Here is a 6,424-nt window from a genome sequence, read left to right on the forward strand (position 1 = left end):
TCGAGTGACCAGAGAGATTGAAGTGTTCTCCTGGTTTTTAAATGTTATAATTCTTGACGTCTGATTTGTGTCCATTCATTCTTTTACGTAGAGACTGTCCAGTTTGGCCAATGTACATGGCAGAGGGGCACTGCTGGCACATGATGGCATATATCACATTGGTAGATGCGCAGGTGAACGAGCCTCTGATAGTGTGGCTGATGTGATTAGGCCCTATGATGGTATCCCCTGAATAGATATGTGGACAGAGTTGGCAACGGGCTTTGTTGCAAGGATAGGTTCCTGGGTTAGTGGTTCTGTTGTGTGGTGTGTGGTTGCTGGTGAGTATTTGCTTCAGATTGGGGGGCTGTCTGTAAGCAAGGACTGGCCTGTCTCCCAAGATCTGTGAGAGTGATGGGTCGTCCTTCAGGATAGGTTGTAGATCCTTGATGATGCGTTGGAGAGGTTTTAGTTGGGGGCTGAAGGTGATGGCTAGTGGCGTTCTGTTATTTTCTTTGTTGGGCCTGTCCTGTAGTAGGTGACTTCTGGGTACTCTTCTGGCTCTGTCAATCTGTTTCTTCACTTCAGCAGGTGGGTATTGTAGTTGTAGGAATGCATGATAGAGATCTTGTAGGCGTTTGTCTCTGTCTGAGGGGTTGGAGCAAATGCGGTTATATCGTAGCACTTGGCTGTAGACAATGGATCAAGTGGTATGATCTGGATGAAAGCTAGAGGCATGTAGGTAGGAATAGCGGTCAGTAGGTTTCCGATATAGGGTGGTGTTTATGTGACCATCGCTTATTAGCACCGTAGTGTCCAGGAAGTGGATATCTTGTGTGGACTGGTCCAGGCTGAAGTTGATGGTGGGATGGAAATTGTTGAAATCACTACAAGCCGTCAGGAGCAGTATCCCCGATACTGTCACGGCTAACCTGGTGGCTGAACTTTGTGACTTTGTCCTCACCCATAACTATTTCACATTTGGTGACAATGTATACCTTCAAATCAGCGGCACTGCGATGGGTTCCCGCATGGCCCCATAGTATGCCAACATTTTTATGGCTGACTTAGAACAACGCTTCCTCAGCTCTCGTCCCCTAATGCCCCTACTCTACTTGCGCTACATTAATGACATCTTCATCATCTGGACCCATGGAAAAGAAGCTCTTGAGGAATTCCACCATGATTTCAACAATTTCCATCCGATGAAGTGAGCTGTAGCTCACAAAAGCTTATGCTCTAATAAATTTGTTAGTCTCTAAGGTGCCACAAGTACTCCTTTTCTTTTTACTGTAAGGAGAGTGATCACTTAAGATAAGCCATCACCAGCAGCGGGGGGGGGCGGGGAGGAGGAAAACCTTTCATGGTGACAAGCAAGGTAGGCTAATTCCAGCAGTTAACAAGAATATCAGAGGAACAGTGGGGGGTGGAGTGGGAGGGAGAAATACCATGGGGAAATAGTTTTACTTTGTGTAATGACTCATCCATTCCCAGTCTCTATTCAAGCCTAAGTTAATTGTATCCAGTTTGCAAATTAATTCCAATTCAGCAGTCTCTCGTTGGAGTCTGTTTTTGAAGCTTTTTTGAAAACAACAGAACGCCACTAGCCATCACCTTCAGCCCCCAACTAAAACCTCTCCAACGCATCATCAAGGATTTACAACCTATCCTGAAGGACGACCCATCACTCTCACAGATCTTGGGAGACAGACCAGTCCTTGCTTACAGACAGCCCCCCAATCTGAAGCAAATACTCACCAGCAACCACACACCACACAACAGAACCACTAACCCAGGAACCTATCCTTGCAACAAAGCCCGTTGCCAACTCTGTCCACATATCTATTCAGGGGATACCATCATAGGGCCTAATCACATCAGCCACACTATCAGAGGCTCGTTCACCTGCGCATCTACCAATGTGATATATGCCATCATGTGCCAGCAATGCCCCTCTGCATACATTGGTCAAACTGGACAGTCTCTATGTAAAAGAATGAATGGACACAAATCAGACGTCAAGAATTATAACATTCAAAAACCAGTTGGAGAACACTTCAATCTCTCTGGTCACTCGATCACAGACCTAAGAGTGGCTATACTTCAACAAAAAAGCTTCAAAAACAGACTCCAAGGAGAGACTGCTGAATTGGAATTAATTTGCAAACTGGATACAATTAACTTAGGCTTGAATAGAGACTGGGAATGGATGAGTCATTACACAAAGTAAAACTATTTCCCCATGGTATTTCTCCCTCCCACCCCACCCCCCACTGTTCCTCTGATATTCTTAAAAAGAAAAGGAGTACCCGTGGCACCTTAGAGACTAACAAATTTATTAGAGCATAAGCTTTCGTGAGCTACAGCTCATTTATGCTCTAATAAATTTGTTAGTCTCTAAGGTGCCACGGGTACTCCTTTTCTTTTTGCGAATACAGACTAACAGGGCTGCTACTCTGAAATCTGATATTCTTGTTAACTGCTGGAATTAGCCTACCTTGCTTGTCACCATGAAAGGTTTTCCTCCTTTCCCCCCCCTGCTGCTGGTGATGGCTTATCTTAAGTGATCACTCTCCTTACAGTGTGTATGATAAACCCATTGTTTCATGTTCTCTGTGTGTGTGTATATAAATCTCTCCTCTGTTTTTTCCACCAAATGCATCCGATGAAGTGAGCTGTAGCTCACGAAAGCTTATGCTCTAATAAATTTGTTAGTCTCTAAGGTGCCACAAGTACTCCTTTTCTTTTTGCGAATACAGACTAACACGGCTGCTACTCTGAAACAAACTTTTTATTTGTTTGATTTTTCACCTGTAAGGACCAGTCTCCCATATTCAGTGAATATGGATCATGTTATGAATGGTGCTTTATTGTGACGAGATACAGAGGCTGAACTTTCAAATTTGGAGTTTCCAAGTTTTGTTTTGTTTGTTGTAATATTATCAAAACCCTCATTTTCTATATTTTGTTATGTGAATTGCTGCTGTTTTCTTCTTCTCCTTACATTGGGAAGTTCCATGGAAAATATCTAAATAGAACAACTCCTGATCTGTACGGAGTCCACAACTCATTCACTAAAATCAGGGTGCTTATTTTGGCTGCATGTATTCCCATTTACTGGTCAGACTTTTTCCTGACTTGCACAGTGAGATTAATGCAATTAGACTGGGCCTAGAAACCTTGGATCAGATCCTGATCTCAGCTACATCAGTGTAAATCCAGAGAAATGCTATTGAAGATGCTGGTTTACCAAGAGCCCCTCTGCACCCAGTGTTGGGCCTTTTGTCTGCCTCAGTTTCCCTTTAGTGTCAGTCATTCACTGGCTCCCAGCAATGTCATATTCTGCAATGACCTAGCCCTCCCGCTAAATCCAAAAAGTCCATCCCATCCTGATGAATCTGAGTCCAAGTGAAACACTGTCCTTCTCCTGGGCTCTAGTCATACTATTCACCCTCCAGTTATTAGCAGGGGTTGCTGTACCCCAAGAAAAGGTGACAGCAGAGGGGGAACATACATCCACCCTCTACTACGAGTTCTCAGATCTGAGAAACCTAACCAACCAGGCTATCTGCTCTTCCCTCATAGCTGAAAGCTGCCCTCTTTTCTTCCCAAGGCCTCTTCATATGCTCCGATTCCTCCTGGCTGCCCTCGCACACTTTAGCGAGCACTGACTTCCAAGTCTGCTCCTGTTTCCTCTCCCTGCAGTCCCCCTTTGTTCAGCTGTGTAGGCTGACCCACAGACTTGCTCTGAGTCACCTATTTGTCACTCACCTCCCCTATCTGGGAAGGTGAGTGAAGTCTGGCACAGGTACAGCTGAGCTCCAGCCCTCTTATAGAGCGAGCCCATCCTGTGACAGAAGTCTGATGGAGGTATATTTGGGTGCCTGAGATCAGAATGGTATCCATCATGATGCATGAGATGCATGCACCATTCTGTGAGGTTCCAGATGAAAACTGAAGCCAGTTCATATGCCCATGGCTGACTAACTTGTTTGATAACTTTGATGCCAAAATGGCCCTCCTGCCATACATAAACTAGCTGATTGTGATGTAACCCCATCTGAGCCTGACACAGAAAATGAGACATGGAAGAGGATGATTCTTGTGACTGCTTTTGGTTCAATTCACTTTCACAGGGTCTGCAGCCTGCAAGAGACTGCAGCTTGTGCAAAGACAGTTTCCAAATAAAATGACATCCCAGTTCAACGCTTTGCACTTAGGAACTGAGGAGCCAGTTTTGTGTGTATATCTGAGTGGCTTTGGGTGGGGTGGGGAGGCTAGGGGAGTGGGTGAGGAGTGATTAGATCAGTATTTTAAAAGGATCAAGAGCCTGATGAATGTTCCAATGAAGAAGGTGGAATATTTACATCAAATCTGGGGCCCTGTCTGTGATAACGTTTTACTGGTGTCAGACAGGAGTCCATCCTCTGAAGCTGGAGGAGGTATACTGGTGTAATCCTTGTGTAAGTAAGATCAGAATCAGATCCCTAAGTCAGTGCTGGCTCCATTGATTTCATGATGACTTCTCTGGCATTGATGCTTTACTGCACTTGGAGATTAGCTCCAATTAAGCCACTGAAGCATCTCTGTGAAGCTCTGTGTCAGCTCCATTGATTTCAGTGGAGCTGAATTCCAAATGCGCTAGCTCAGTGTGGCTAAATTAGGTCCTGCTCGCTCTAAAAATAGCAAAAGGCAGCCATCCTGATTAAAATCTAATTATGGTTGGGAGACTAGTTCTTTCCCTCTCCGTTCTTTTTGGTCTCATCCCAACTGCTCCTGTGATGGCTCTTTAACATATGTCCAACCTCTTGTCAGAAGCAGGGACCACACATTTGTTTTATTCTTTCCATGTCTCTCCTTATCTCTCATTCACCCAGCTCAGCAGCTTTCATGCAGCTCCTCTCCTTCAGACAGAGCTGGGGGACTTCCAGGGGTGCAGAGCAGAGCATGGCTGTTACATCTGATGTGCCACTGGCACCGAGCCTTCGTGTATTCACTTTAAAGCCGTGCTCTGTGAAAAGTACAGGGGGCTGCGGAGTAGCCTGGACTCAGGTGAGAAAAGGCCAGAAATGGGGGATGGGGTAGGAGAGAAGAGAGGTGTGGGTGGATGGGTGGAATGGAGGTAGGAATCTGGGGAGAGAAGAGGAAAAGGAAGGGCATCGCAGAGATAAAGAAGAGTAAGAGACACAAGAACAGGGAGGCTGCTGCCTGCCACCTCACTGACACTGCTGGTGGTCTTGAGGTGTGATACACCATGGTCTCTCCCACCATTCCTCAGCATTCACAGTCTTCTTGAAGAGCATGGCTGGGTCAAGGGTGTGTGTGTCTCAACAGACAGAACCACTTCTTTCATAGAATCATAGATTATCAAGGTTGGAAGGGACCTCAGGAGGTCATCTAGTCCAACCCCCTGCTCAAAGCAGGATCAATCTCCAATTTTTGCCCCCGATCCCTAAATGGCCCCCTCAAAGATTGAACTCACAACCCTGGATTTAGCAGGCCAATGCTCAAACCGCTGAGCGATCCCTCCCACCAAAAACTGCTTAAAAAAACCCAGGTATTTAATTGAACTCTCTTCTGTGCCTTATCATAGAATATCAGGGTTGGAAGGGACCTCAGGAGGTCATCTAGTCCAACCCCCTGCTCAAAGCAGGACTAATCCCCAGTTTTTGGCCCAGATCCCTAAATGGTCCCCTCAAGGATTGAACTCACAACCCTGGGTTTAGCAGGCCAATGTGCAAACCACTGAGCGATCCCCCTCCCTTCCCTCTGCTACCTGTGCTGGCTCTTTGTGCCAAGTGTAGTAGGAAGTGCTGCTCATCAGGAACTGGGGCAGGAGAATAGACCATGATCCAGCAGCTCCTCCACACCGGCTGCAGGAATCAAGGGAGAGGTGACAGGATCAGAGGGAGGAAGCAAAGCTCTAGACAAAATCCAGATCTCCCTCCAGAATCCAAGACCTCTCCCCTCAGGATTCTGGCTGGAACTGGCAGCCTCTGCTCTTCATCAGAAGAAATTGCACTGTTATCAGGTCTCTTGGCTGTGAAAACCTGCCCCCACTTTGTGGCTCAGGTTTGCAAGGGGGAGCTTTTACTGGATCCTCAGCTGCTTCTCTGTGTGTGGGTGTCAGCAGCTGCCAAGGTTACTTTCCGTCACCTACGTTTGCCCAGGAGGCTAGGTCCTAGTGCATGCAAAGTTTGCCAGGGTGATTCATGCCTTTGTCCCATGAAGCTATACCTGCAGACCGCTCAGAAAGTTCAGGTGATGCAGATGAGGCTGCTGGCTTGTTGGGTGCTATTCCGTGCAAGGAGTTCATCAAATCAGTGCTCTGTGCCAACTTCCAGCCTGCTGCTAGGAACAATGGAAAGTGTTTATAACACATTTGAATGGTCTGGGGTCTCTGGATCCCACTCTCCTCATGTCATACCACAGCAGTTGAGGTCAC

Source organism: Dermochelys coriacea, chromosome 5 (genome assembly GCF_009764565.3).
Source record: "Dermochelys coriacea isolate rDerCor1 chromosome 5, rDerCor1.pri.v4, whole genome shotgun sequence".
Classification (NCBI taxonomy): Eukaryota; Metazoa; Chordata; order Testudines; family Dermochelyidae; genus Dermochelys; species Dermochelys coriacea.